Source organism: Ipomoea nil, unplaced genomic scaffold (assembly GCF_001879475.1).
Source record: "Ipomoea nil cultivar Tokyo-kokei standard unplaced genomic scaffold, Asagao_1.1 scaffold2782, whole genome shotgun sequence".
NCBI classification, from domain to species: Eukaryota; Viridiplantae; Streptophyta; class Magnoliopsida; order Solanales; family Convolvulaceae; genus Ipomoea; species Ipomoea nil.
Window position 1 is genome coordinate 616414 of NW_017619210.1, and position 14095 is coordinate 630508.

At 39.8% G+C, this 14095-nt stretch overlaps 3 non-coding genes across 3 annotated transcripts; all 3 read left to right on the top strand.

Moving 5' to 3' along the window:
* The first annotated feature begins 12042 nt into the window (after positions 1 to 12042).
* TRNAI-UAU lies at positions 12043 to 12116 on the top strand. The gene has a single exon. It is a non-coding gene; the product is annotated as a tRNA-Ile (tRNA).
* A 706-nt stretch (positions 12117 to 12822) lies between these two features.
* TRNAI-UAU lies at positions 12823 to 12896 on the top strand. Its single transcript has one exon. It is a non-coding gene; the product is annotated as a tRNA-Ile (tRNA).
* A 706-nt stretch (positions 12897 to 13602) lies between these two features.
* On the top strand, positions 13603 to 13676 carry TRNAI-UAU. The gene has a single exon. It is a non-coding gene; the product is annotated as a tRNA-Ile (tRNA).
* The last annotated feature ends 419 nt before the right edge of the window (positions 13677 to 14095 follow it).

Consider the following 14095-nt stretch of genomic DNA (forward strand, 5'->3'; position numbering starts at 1 on the left):
GGGGTAAAGGCGGAATCGCGGGCCAGCAGAGCAGCGTAGGTTTCCGTCTGAGCCTCACGGAAACCAAGGCGATAGTCACGCTCGCCCAGATCCAGGAGATAGTCGTCCCCCTCCGACGTCGCCAGCCACTCTTTGGCAATCTCCTTTTGCCGAGCCGCTATTGCCGCCTTCACATCCGCCTCGAAGGCTGCCGACTTCTTGTAATCCTCCACCGAAGTCGCGGCCTTGTCCCGCTCCTCCTCCCACTGACGGGTAACCCTTAGCAGCTCGGAGGTATGCACTTCCACCGACTTGGCATGCTTAGCCTGCTCTTCCAGGAAAGCCTCCTCTGTTTGGCGTAGTCGAGTGGACAGAGACTGCAGCCCAGTCTTATACTCCCTCAGCCGCCTGCGCAGTTCCATCTGGAAAGTGAGGTTCTGCAAGGCCCTATGGAGTCAGATAACAAGAAGAAAAGAACGGGAAGATGGCAAGTCAGAAATACTTACGCGGTATGATTGGCGAAGCGAGGCCTCGATGATGTATTCGTCTGGCATGGCGCCAGTCGTCTCCACGTCCTTAGGAAGAAGGACGTGTTCGGCCCAGGAGCGGACGAAGGAATTGCCTTGCCAGATCTGGGCATCATCATCTACCTCGACGCTCAACCGGATCCTCTTCGGAGCCGGCGCATCCGATTGCTCGACCGGCTGCTTGTTGCTCGGACTCTCAGATGGAGGAGGAGGTGGTAGTCGAGTAGGCGAGACGACTGGCGACGGCGTCAGGTCAACCACCGTACGTGGTGGTGGAGGAGTCGACCTTGGAGCCGGTGACGGCTGGGATGACGAGGCAGCAGCAGCGCCGGTGGCGCGTTGAGTCAGTCGGCGCCTCATCTTTTCAGCTCTGTCAACCATCTCAGGAGTCGGAGCGGCAGGCTCGTCGGAACTGGTGGAGTCGGAGTCGTAAGGACCTGTAAAGAAAAAGATTAGTGTTAGCAGTCGGACAAGAAAAGAAAGAGAAAGGAAAGGCATGGGAGAACTACCTAAGGTGGCCGTGCTGTCTGGCAGCAAGCCTCGTTTTGCCATGGATCGGACCCGAGACCAGTACTTAACGGAGTACGGCCCAAAGCCCTTCAAGAACTCGCCACCCTGGATCGTATCTTGAGAGAAGACGACGCGCCGAGAAAAGGGCTTGAATAGAGCGGCCGGCCACAAGGTCGGAAAGGTGAAGGAAGAAAGAGCAGGACGAACAAAGAAGTAGAGGGGCTTCCAATCCTTGATGGAATTGGACAACCCCTCGAAAAGCTGTCGCCCCGGACGAGCGGCAACCTGGACGAAGCCCGGCGAGTGTGAGCCGAACTTATTCACGGTAAAAAGATACCAAAACAGGTCCAGATCCGGCTCACACATCCACCAATGGCAGAGGTTTATGAAGCAGGTGAGGAGGCGGTGAGAATTGGGCACTAGCTGACCAGGAACCAAATTATAGTGGCGATAGAGAAGGGAGAGAAATGGACACGGAGGAACTCGGAAGCCAAAGGCAACCGAGTGCAAGTGAATACCAACACAACCCTCCGATGGGTCATAAATGGGCCGGCCTTCCGGGGCAAAGACTAAGGCCGAAGGCCCAAGTAGAAAACGAGCCATGTCCAGGTCCGCCGCAGTAACAACGGACGGTAACCCGACCGGCCGGACGATTGAAATAAACTTGCCTCGCGGCCGTTCGGCGCCGTCTGGCAGAGCCGCCACCATCGTTAGAGGAGCGGGGCTCATGGGAGTAACCGCCCCCGAAGAAGAGGGGGTCAGTTGAGAAGAAGACGCCAATGGAAGACCTGCCGGAATTTCCATGCGACGGGGAGAAGAAGAAGAAGAAGAAGAAGAAGAAGGAGAAGAGGATGATGGGGAAGTTGCCGCTGGGATCTCAGCCAAGCAACGACGAGAAGAAGAAGAAGTGGAGGAGGAAGATGGTGAGCTGTGGTAGGCTTCCAAATTAAAACCTTACAAACGTAGTAGCGGGAGTAAGGATCGATCCCACGAGGAGTAACTAGTTTAACTTTTGTGCTCAAATTAAAGGTATGGGGGTTGGAATATATCGAGAATAAAGATAAAATAAAAGAGAATTTAAATAAACAAGAAATTTAATTGAACGAATAAAGCAATGAAAATAATATATTGAAAACACTTATAATAGGAGACCTTGGTTAGTAAAGATCCACCACCGGAATTTAACTCTGATCATTGATTAATAAATTAATTAATATGCAATTGAATATTTGTCGTGAAATTATTTCATTTCTGTTTTCCCTTAGTTATAGATAAATAAAGCACAAGCGGTTTAATTACCCCTAACTACTAAATAATCTAAGACAAGCGCTATAGATTTAATTTAATAGCAGCAATAGGAACTAGGAAAACCGACAAACTAAATAACACAAGCACAAGCGGTTGCATTTAACTTAGGAAAATATTCGACCCGAGACCAATTATCACTAAGCCGTCAATAATTAACCTCAGTTGCTACTGAATATTAGAATAATTTGTAGCACAACATTAACTAATATAGCAAATAATTATATCAAATAAATAACTAGTAGGCCTCCCTAGCAATTAAATGATACAACTATTCAAATAATTTAGAAGAATATTTAATACTCAAATGCATAAAAATATATATAATAAAAATAAATAAATAACCTTACAGTGTAATGAACTCCGGGGCTTCAATTCACTAAACCAAACTAGAAATTAGCCGCGAATGGACATTGATAACAACCTTAAAGAATATTCGAGAGGGGAAGAATGAACATTTTACAATAGGAAACTTCTTCTATTTATAGCATTCTAAAAATAACCTAAGCTATTCTCTACCACACAATTCCTAATTTTCCTCCGCACGTCCGAAGTCAGCTTCCACCATTTGCTTCGCATGAATTGAATATTTCTTCCAAAACAATATTTACCATCATTTTGCATGCATCTCCGTTGGACCAAACTACATTTGACATTAATATATATATTAAAATGCATATATGTACGTACGTAGTCTATATATTAGTGCATTCTATATTATATATATTAAATATATATATATATATGTTTAGTTTGTGCGCAATATATAATACATACTAATATATATATATATATATATATATATATATATATATATATATATATATATATATTATATAAAAAGAACTAATTATTAGATAATATTAAATAACCAATGCAAAATTATTATAAAGATGTACCTAAAATATGAGTGTAAAATGTGCATATCAAACTCCCTCACACTAAAACGTTTGCTTGTCCTCAAGCAAAAATATTATTTGCGAAGTAAATTAAAATAAAACTCCTGAAACTCATAACATATCATGAACAACAATTTGAAACACCCTGCAATTAATAAGTTAGCACCCCTGTTCAAAATTGGAGAGAACTAAACATGTAAGCTCTCACAGGAATATCACTCATCACTCAAGTGTTTGATGGGTTTAGATTTCACTCATATTCATTCCTATAAAATTGCTCTACCATAGGCTTGCATGTCTTCTCAATCACCACTACAAGAGTCATGCATGACACAAATCATAAGGACTTTCCATAGGTTGTAATGGGGCTAGGGTTAAGGTAGGGAATATTTTAGGGAAGTAGTTTAAATAAAACCTTCAAACTAGAGGAGCAAAATATATGCAAATAATCCAAGATACTTGCTTAACACCAAGTATAGAATGCTTCCTTAGTATTCCCTTGCTTAACTTATTTGGACGTAACTTCAACTCAAAATCAATTGCTGATTCTTTCTCATTTTCTCATAAATTTTCAGCAATACTTTTCTTTTTCAAACATATATTCTCTATTTTTCCATTTTTCATTTTTTCAATTTCCATATTTTTTTGGAATCATGAATTGTCTTCGTTTTCTTTTTCATAGAAGACCAGTGACAAATCGGCAATGAAGATACAACCCACCTCATTCTCCATCATATTAACACAAGAAAGTGACCTCCCCCACACTTCTTCCTCACAACCTCACGTAGATTACACGAATAATTCAAAATTTGCTCCACTAGTTATTCAGCTGGGTGAAGGCATTATTTTTAGATATAAAAGGCTTGTAATGTGGTTCAAAATAAAGAAAAGAATGACCATAAAGCTCAAAATGGTTAACAAGGGGAAATAAATCATAGGACAAACCGGTTATTTGGCTAGTGAGGCTCAAGATCAAATAATGGCCTTAATCACACTTGAATCATGCATGGTTTAATTAGCTTTAAAAGAGAATCAAGGCAAGTTCTAGAGAAACAAAATTATGGAAGAAATCACACAATAGAAAGAAAATAAGACCGAAGTGTCAGTCAATGGCTCAAAATCTCACAGGTTTATTGCTTACTTAATCTAGCCACTACATATCGAACAGGAAATGCTAACAAATTAATCACAACTTGCCAAACTATTTATTCAATCATGTTATGAATTTCAAGAAAGGAAAATATAATTTTTTTTTTTCAAAATAATAATTATTTTGCATAAAATACTAGTAAAATATATATATTTTTTAAAGTTTTTTTTTTGTTTTAAATTTTGATATAAGCAAACAAATAATAAAACTAAATCCCCTCCCCCACACTTATTATCAACATTGTCCCCAATGTTGAACAAAAAAGCACAGAAAAAGGGTTATTGAATGAGAAAAGGGAATAAAAGAAAAAGAATGGAACAAATACACCTTAGGTTGCCTCCCAAGCAGCGCCTTTGTTTATCGTCGTTGGCTCGACTTCTGATATTTCTTTAAATTTCCATCGTCTTTTTGAGTACCTTCGATGATTATGAGTATTCAAAGAAACAGTCCCTTCATGCAGATTAGTACTCAAAGATGATTTATTATTTCTTTCTTTTTCATTCGAAGCCATTTCATCAAATGTAACAAACTTCAAAGAATCAACAAAAATTTCAAAATTATCATCACTCGGAGATTTCATGGTATCATAAATATTAAAAGTCACGAGTTTACCATTAGACTCCATTGTAAGCAGACCACTATGAATATCAGTTTTAGTTTTGGCAGTTTTTAAAAATGGCCTTCCTAACAAAATATGATTATTATTTTCCATATCGAGCACATAAAAATCAGCAGGAAAAACCAAGTTATCAACTTCAACAATCAAATCCTCAATCACACCCCTAGGATATGTAGTAGATCCATCAGCCAATTGAATTATTATACTAGATTTATTCAGGGGTCCAAGATTTAAAGAAGCATAAACAGAATATGGCATGACATTAATAGAAGCTCCTAAATCTAACATAGCATTTTCAAATTCCACCCCACTTATCATGCATGGAATAGTAAACATACCTGGGTCTTTGCACTTTTCAGGAAGATTGCTTTGACTAGCCATAGAGACATTCTCTTGCACTTTCACTTCCTCAATTCTTTCATTATTTCGTTTCTTTTTCATAGTGCGTACCTCTTTTAGAAAATTTGCATAGCGAGGTACTTTTTCCATAGAATCTAAAAGTGGTTTATTAGCATCACATTCACGAAAGGTCTCATATAGATCAATATTTGAGTTTCCTCTTATTGGTTCTAAAAGAGCTTGAGGAAATGGGGGTACTGGTTCATAATCAGAAAAAGAAGAAAGCTTACCTTGGGACTTCTCTTTATTGTTGGCAATGATTCCTGCACTTATTTCCTTATTCAAATCAACATTCTTTTCCAGCGACATACTTTCAACATTAATTGCACTTACATTCTCTTTAGGATTAACGATCGTTTGAGAGGGTAATTTGCCAGAACTCTGTGCTTCCAACCGACTTACCGTAGTTGCTAGTTGGCCAACTTGCCTTTCTAAGTTTTGAATACTAGCCTTTGTTTCTTGAATACTAGCCCTTGTCTCCTGATGGAATAGTTGTGTTTCTTGTTGAAACTGCAAAGTGTTAGTAGCAAGAGATTTAACAATATCTTCTAGATTCATACCTGAGCTAGAGCTTTGGACTGGTTGTTGGCTGGAAGGAAATTGTTGTCTATACTGTTGAAAGTTGGAACGATTCTGAACAAACTGGTTCCCTTGTGAGTTCCCATAGCTAAGGTTCGGGTGATCCCTCCATCCAGGATTATATTTATTAGAAAATGGATCATACTTACCTTGAGTTTGTCCAAGAAAACCTCCAGCCATGTTGACTTGTTCAATAGGTTCTTCTTGAAGAGTTGGGCAGGCATCAGTTTGGTGCCCAACTACCGAGCAAATTCTACATGCTTTTACAGTTTGCATATTGCCTAATGCTAATTGACGAACAAGAGTAGTTAAACCAGTAATTTGTTGTTCAAGAGCAGAAATATTTACCTCATTCACTTGCTTAGGCGGTTGGACAAGTCTATTGCCAAATTGTTGAGAATTTGCAGCCATGTTTGCAATTAGGGTTCTTGCAGCGTCTGGTGTCTTGTCAACTAACGCACCACCGCTTGCGGCATCAATCATGCTTCTATCCACTGGGAAAAGTCCTTCATAAAAGTACTGAATGAGTAATTGATCACTAATTTGATGGTATGGGCAGCTTGCACATAATTTCTTGAAACGTTCCCAATATTCATACAACGACTCTCCATTGTTTTGTCTTATACCACAGATTTCCTTTCTAATGTTGGCCGCCCTTGAAGCTGGGAAATATTTTTCAAGGAACGCTGTCTTTAAGTTATTCCATGTGGTGATGCTTCCGGAGGGTAAATAATATAGCCAATCCTTCGCTAAATCTTTCAAAGAAAAGGGGAAGGCTCTCAACTTGATTTGTTCCTCAGTAACCCCAGTGGGTTTCATACTTGAACACACCACATGGAATTCCTTTAAGTGTTTATGAGGATCTTCACCTGCAAGTCCATGAAAAGAAGGCAAAAGATGAATTAATCCAGATTTAAGTTCAAATTGCACATTAGCATCTAGAGCAGGGAAAGTGATGCATAAAGGTTGCTGATCTAAATTTGGAGCTCCAACCTCTTTTAAGGTCTGATTTTGAGCCATGGGTTCCTCTTCTAAATCAGAATGGGCGGAAGGTTGGGGATCGGTAGCCAGATCACTAAACTCCAATTTCCTCAAAGCTTGTTTCTTCCACCTGCGTACAGTTCTTTCAATTTCTGGATTGTACGGCAAGATTTTTTTGATTAGCAGATCGAGTTACAGGCATAAACAAAAAGAAAATATATTGCAGCAATTTTATAAAAGTAACGAAAGAAAAGATTTAAAAAAAAAAAAAAATTTGGGACAAATGAAAAACAAATAAACAAATAACAAAATAAATAATTAAATAAATAAACAAACACAAAATAAGCTAGAAAATCTTCCCGGCAACGGCGCCAAAATTTGGTGAGCTGTCGTAGGCTTCCAAATTAAAACCTTACAAACGTAGTAGCGGGAGTAAGGATCGATCCCACGAGGAGTAACTAGTTTAACTTTTGTGCTCAAATTAAAGGTAGGGGGGTTGGAATATATCGAGAATAAAGATAAAATAAAAGATAATTTAAATAAACAAGAAATTTAATTGAACGAATAAAGTAATGAAAATAATATATTGAAAACACTTATAATAGGAGACCTTGGTTAGTAAAGATCCACCACCGGAATTTAACACTGATCATTGATTAATAAATTAATTAATATGCAATTGAATATTTGTCGTGAAATTATTTCATTTCTGTTTTCCCTTAGTTATAGATAAATAAAGCACAAGCGGTTTAATTACCCCTAACTACTAAATAATCTAAGACAAGCGCTATAGATTTAATTTAATAGCAGCAATAGGAACTAGGAAAACCGACAAACTAAATAACACAAGCACAAGCGGTTGCATTTAACTTAGGAAAATATTCGACCCGAGACCAATTATCACTAAGCCGTCAATAATTAACCTCAGTTGCTACTGAATATTAGAATAATTTGTAGCACAACATTAACTAATATAGCAAATAATTATATCAAATAAATAACTAGTAGGCCTCCCTAGCAATTAAATGATACAACTATTCAAATAATTTAGAAGAATATTTAATACTCAAATGCATAAAAATATATATAATAAAAATAAATAAATAACCTTACAGTGTAATGAACTCCGAGGCTTCAATTCACTAAACCAAACTAGAAATTAGCCGCGAATGGACATTGATAACAACCTTAAAGAATATTCGAGAGGGGAAGAATGAACATTTTACAATAGGAAACTTCTTCTATTTATAGCATTCTAAAAATAACCTAAGCTATTCTCTACCACACAATTCCTAATTTTCCTCCGCACGTCCGAAGTCAGCTTCCACCATTTGCTTCGCATGAATTGAATATTTCTTCCAAAACAATATTTACCATCATTTTGCATGCATCTCCGTTGGACCAAACTACATTTGACATTAATATATATATTAAAATGCATATATGTACGTACGTAGTCTATATATTAGTGCATTCTATATTATATATATTAAATATATATATATGTTTAGTTTGTGCGCAATATATAATACATACTAATATATATATATATATATATATATATATATATATTATATAAAATGAACTAATTATTAGATAATATTAAATAACCAATGCAAAATTATTATAAAGATGTACCTAAAATATGAGTGTAAAATGTGCATATCAGAAGATATTTACCAACCTGAGTGTGGACTGAGGAAAATGCAGAGAGGATCGGAGGTGCTTGGCGCTGAGTATGGAGAGTTGGGAGAAAGTGAGGAGAAGAGGGAAGAAGATGGCTATTTAAAAAGGGGGGGAACCCCAACGGACGGCCACGTGTCACCCTCTCATTGAAGAAGAGAAGGGTGACAAGAGGTGAAAAGACGCCGTAATTAATGCCTCGGAAAACGGGGAGACGGTTCAGACTTAGGGCTAGCCTACGGGCGGCGCGTCTACCCTATGCGTGAACCGGTGGCAGTGACCCGGCCTGCTAAGCTAAAAGCCCATCGTAGGCCGCGGCCTCTGGGCCCACCGGGTCTAGGTTGGAAGTTTCCAGAAAGGTCTGATGGAACCCGGTCCATCAGTCGACACGAGCAGGGCTCACAAAAAGATTGCGGACTCAGAGTCGGACAACCAGATTTGACGACTCCTCAACAAAGAATATTCCCGTGGGGGAGGGGTTGGAAGTCGATCAAGGAATGGATGAGCATCAAGCAAAACAGGAAAGCATACAGTTTATTCGATAAACACGAAAAGTACAAGGCCCAAGACTCGGCCGAAGGCAAGATACAAGGGAAAAGAAGATCAGGGCTTGGCTTCCTTCTCCTCTAACGGGCGAGCAGGCGGAGGACCCTCCAAGAAGTACTGAGGTCGGAAAGGCAGAGGACTCGACTCAGGCTCCGACACCTCGTCTAGATATACAGCCGGCTTCCCATCGTCAATCATTTGTAGGGGCCTCTCTAGGGCGCTCGGAGACATAGCCACCCCAAAGAGCGGAGGAGCCTCCCACACTTCTTCCTCCTCTGGAACCGGATCAACCACCACTGGTTCCATCTCCGCGACAGCTGGCTCCATACGCATCAGGTCCAGCACATCCGGGGGCACCGCGATTGGATCTGAAGCCGAGTCGCCCACCAAACGCCCTCCATTAGCCAGCCTTTTTTGCTTCAGCTTCTCCAGGCGAGCATGTTCCTGGTTGCGGATGGACCAGCGGCGATCACCGTCTCTGTAGCTCATAGTTCCGCGCTTTTGGAAGTAAGGTGTGTTGTGCTTTGCATGAACCATGAAAGGTCCTTATATAGTCATAAGGAAGCGAATACATAGGCGAGAATCACGGAAGAGATTACAACTGACATAACTGAACCGGATTAGACGGGTGGCGCGAATCTCTGTCAGAGATTAGTTCCATCAAATCCGCCTGGGAAGTGCAAGATTCGCACAGTGCGCAGAAAATATTAGATTCACCCGAGATATGGGAATCTTGCAGATGTCAGACTGAAAAAGGCCTGACGATGTGACCGACTCCTCGACCGGTCGGCCGGAAGGGTACGCGACAAACACGAAATATAAGACAAGGCAGAAAAATAGCATTTTATTGAAAAGAGGGGGATGTAACGAAACGGGAGCTTATTACAACAGAAATAATTAAAATGCTCCTAAGTAAGCCCCTCGGAAATACGAAGCTGACACTGGCCGAGGTGATCACTCGCCGGGTGAAGAGGAGTCGCTTCTAAAGAACATTCCCCCCGATGGCCCACGGGGAGATGGACAGAACGAATCCCAGAAGGACGGCATGAGCGGTGGGACCACGGGCTCCTCGTCATCAGGATACGTCTCCAAGTTGCGAGCATAATCCTCATCATCCATCAGGCCCATGACTGGCCCGTCCGGGTCATCCAGTGGGATGGAGAAAGTCATGCGAAAATTCAATTGTTCGGGGACGGCCACCTCCACAAAGGACCCATCTTGAGAAGTCACCCTGGCGGTTGTTGGAGTCAGCGGGCGGAGCAAAGACGGCACGACCTCCCGCTGGGGTGGCGTCGGCGGCTAAGGAGTTGAGGAGGTAGCACCAGCAGGAGATCTCCGAGAGGTCGGTCCAGGAGCTTTCTTCTTGCTTTCTCTCTCAGGTCGAGCCCGCTTCGAAGGAAGGGGACGTCGAGGAGATCCAAAATCGATCCGCTACCCTTTTAGAGGTGAGCGACTCATGGTGGACCAATGGATGAGCTGAGGAGAGCAAGAGGCCATTTATAGGGGCTGCACAGAGCTAGGAAATCTAAACGGTTCCATTGAATCCGGGAAAATAGCAAGGAATCCGGACGTTACGAGGGCTATTCATTACAAGGATCCGGTGATTGAAGAGAGCGATCGGTTATTACTTTCCTAAACCCGGAACGAAGGACCGGGTACGGAAAAGTGAGGGACTAGTTGATGGGGTGAGGACCCCGGCCCAAGGAAGATTGGCCCAAGAGAGCGATCCAAGGTAAAGGACGTGGGCCAGCATCAAAAGAGGCCCGACGGATGCTTGGGCCAAGTCCAGAAGCCGGCCTAGGCCCAAGCATAGGAGATTCGACTTGGTGCCACTAAGAATCCCAGTGAGAGCTTGGGCCGGGTCCAAGAGTCGACCAGGGCCCAAGCCCGGAAGGGAACTCGGTTCGGAGAGCCGTTTTAAGAGAGCATTGAAGAGCTTCATTTAAAAAGACCCAGAGCCATTGGGGGCATTAAAGGCAGGACTCGGTCGACCGGTTACAAATCTGTGAGAGCCGTTGGCCGGCCTGGTAACGGCATCCAACGGCTCGATAATTGTAATTAGCCTTGAAATCGACCATTAATGGCCTTCAAGTCGATAGGAGGGGAGCCTGCTATATAAAGGCTCCTCCACCTGTGTAAAGGGAGACAAGTTCATCCCTAGAGAAAGGAGAGAGACACTTGGTTAAATTTGGAATTTCAAGGAATAACGAGTATAAAGACCTATATGCCCCTATAAATTAATAAAATTAATATAATTGAAAAAAGTAAACAAGGGTAAAATAGGCATTCCATCTCACTTTTTCTTCTCATCGTCCATGGAAAACAAAATCGTTGGTCCAACCAAGAAATTTGTTTTCCTCAAATTTGAGGATTTCATTTTCCAATGGAAAATGAATTCGATGAACGAAACACAAGAAAACAACATTTTCCTCCACTTTAAGGAAAATGTTTTCCATGAACCAAACAACCCCTTATAGTGTGATGGTTACGATCTTTTTTATTAAAGAAGATGCTCAATACAATAGGGAATTTACAAATACATATTGCATATATATTTTAAAGCATATATTCCATATCAATAACATCTCATAGTGAAAATATACAATTTGTGGCAATTTTTTTGAAAACCAAAACGATGACTTTAATTAAAGAAGATGCTCAATACAGTAGGGAATTGAAGATAACCAACATCCGGGACCAGTTTGAGAATGCATAGCTCGAGCTAAGGCATGAGCCAAATTGTTCACTGATCTAGGTATATAATTAAAGGACAATACTTCAATGTGCTCCCCATCTTTCAAGGAAGATAACAATCTTCAAGTTCTTACATGGTGTAAAACAAAAAACCATCATTTTTAATGGAATGGTCCCGTAGCTCAGTTGGTTAGAGCGTTGGTCTTATGAGCTGAAGGTTGTAGGTTCAAGCCCCGTTGGGACCATATTTAGATAAATTATTGGGAATATTAATTCTATTATTTAGTTAAATTTGGAATTTTAAGGAATAACGACTATAAAGACCTATATACCCCTACAAATTAATAAAAGTAAACAAGGGTAAAAGAGGCATTCCATCTCACTTTTTCTTCACATCTTCCATGGAAAACAAAATCCATGGTCCAACCAAGGATTTTGTTTTCCTCAAATTTGAGGAATTCATTTTCCAATGGCAAATGAATTCCATGAACCAAACACAAGAAAACAACATTTTCCTCCACTTTATGGAAAATGTTTTCCATGAACCAAAAATCCTATTATAGTGTGATGGTTACGATCTTTTTTATTAAAGAAGATGCTCAATACAATAGGGAATTTACAAATACAAATTGCATATGTATTTTAAAGCATATCTTCCATATCAATAAGATCTCATAGTGCAAATATACAATTAGTGGCAATTTTTTTGAAAACCAAAACGATGACTTTAATTAAAGAAGATGCTCAATACAGTAGGGAATTGAAGATAACCAACATCCGGGACCAGTTTGAGAATGCATAGCTCGAGCTAAGGCATGAGCCAAATTGTTCACTGATCTAGGTATATAATTAAAGGACAATACTTCAATGTGCTCCCCATCTTTCAAGGAAGATAACAATCTTCAAGTTCTTACATGGTGTAAAACAAAAAACCATCATTTTTAATGGAATGGTCCCGTAGCTCAGTTGGTTAGAGCGTTGGTCTTATGAGCTGAAGGTTGTAGGTTCAAGCCCCGTTGGGACCATATTTAGATAAATTATTGGGAATATTAATTCTATTATTTAGTTAAATTTGGAATTTTAAGGAATAACGACTATAAAGACCTATATACCCCTACAAATTAATAAAAGTAAACAAGGGTAAAAGAGGCATTCCATCTCACTTTTTCTTCACATCTTCCATGGAAAACAAAATCCATGGTCCAACCAAGGATTTTGTTTTCCTCAAATTTGAGGAATTCATTTTCCAATGGCAAATGAATTCCATGAACCAAACACAAGAAAACAACATTTTCCTCCACTTTATGGAAAATGTTTTCCATGAACCAAAAATCCTATTATAGTGTGATGGTTACGATCTTTTTTATTAAAGAAGATGCTCAATACAATAGGGAATTTACAAATACAAATTGCATATGTATTTTAAAGCATATCTTCCATATCAATAAGATCTCATAGTGCAAATATACAATTAGTGGCAATTTTTTTGAAAACCAAAACGATGACTTTAATTAAAGAAGATGCTCAATACAGTAGGGAATTGAAGATAACCAACATCCGGGACCAGTTTGAGAATGCATAGCTCGAGCTAAGGCATGAGCCAAATTGTTCACTGATCTAGGTATATAATTAAAGGACAATACTTCAATGTGCTCCCCATCTTTCAAGGAAGATAACAATCTTCAAGTTCTTACATGGTGTAAAACAAAAAACCATCATTTTTAATGGAATGGTCCCGTAGCTCAGTTGGTTAGAGCGTTGGTCTTATGAGCTGAAGGTTGTAGGTTCAAGCCCCGTTGGGACCATATTTAGATAAATTATTGGGAATATTAATTCTATTATTTAGTTAAATTTGGAATTTTAAGGAATAACGACTATAAAGACCTATATACCCCTACAAATTAATAAAAGTAAACAAGGGTAAAAGAGGCATTCCATCTCACTTTTTCTTCACATCTTCCATGGAAAACAAAATCCATGGTCCAACCAAGGATTTTGTTTTCCTCAAATTTGAGGAATTCATTTTCCAATGGCAAATGAATTCCATGAACCAAACACAAGAAAACAACATTTTCCTCCACTTTATGGAAAATGTTTTCCATGAACCAAAAATCCTATTATAGTGTGATGGTTACGATCTTTTTTATTAAAGAAGATGCTCAATACAATAGGGAATTTACAAATACAAATTGCATATGTATTTTAAAGCATATCTTCCATATCA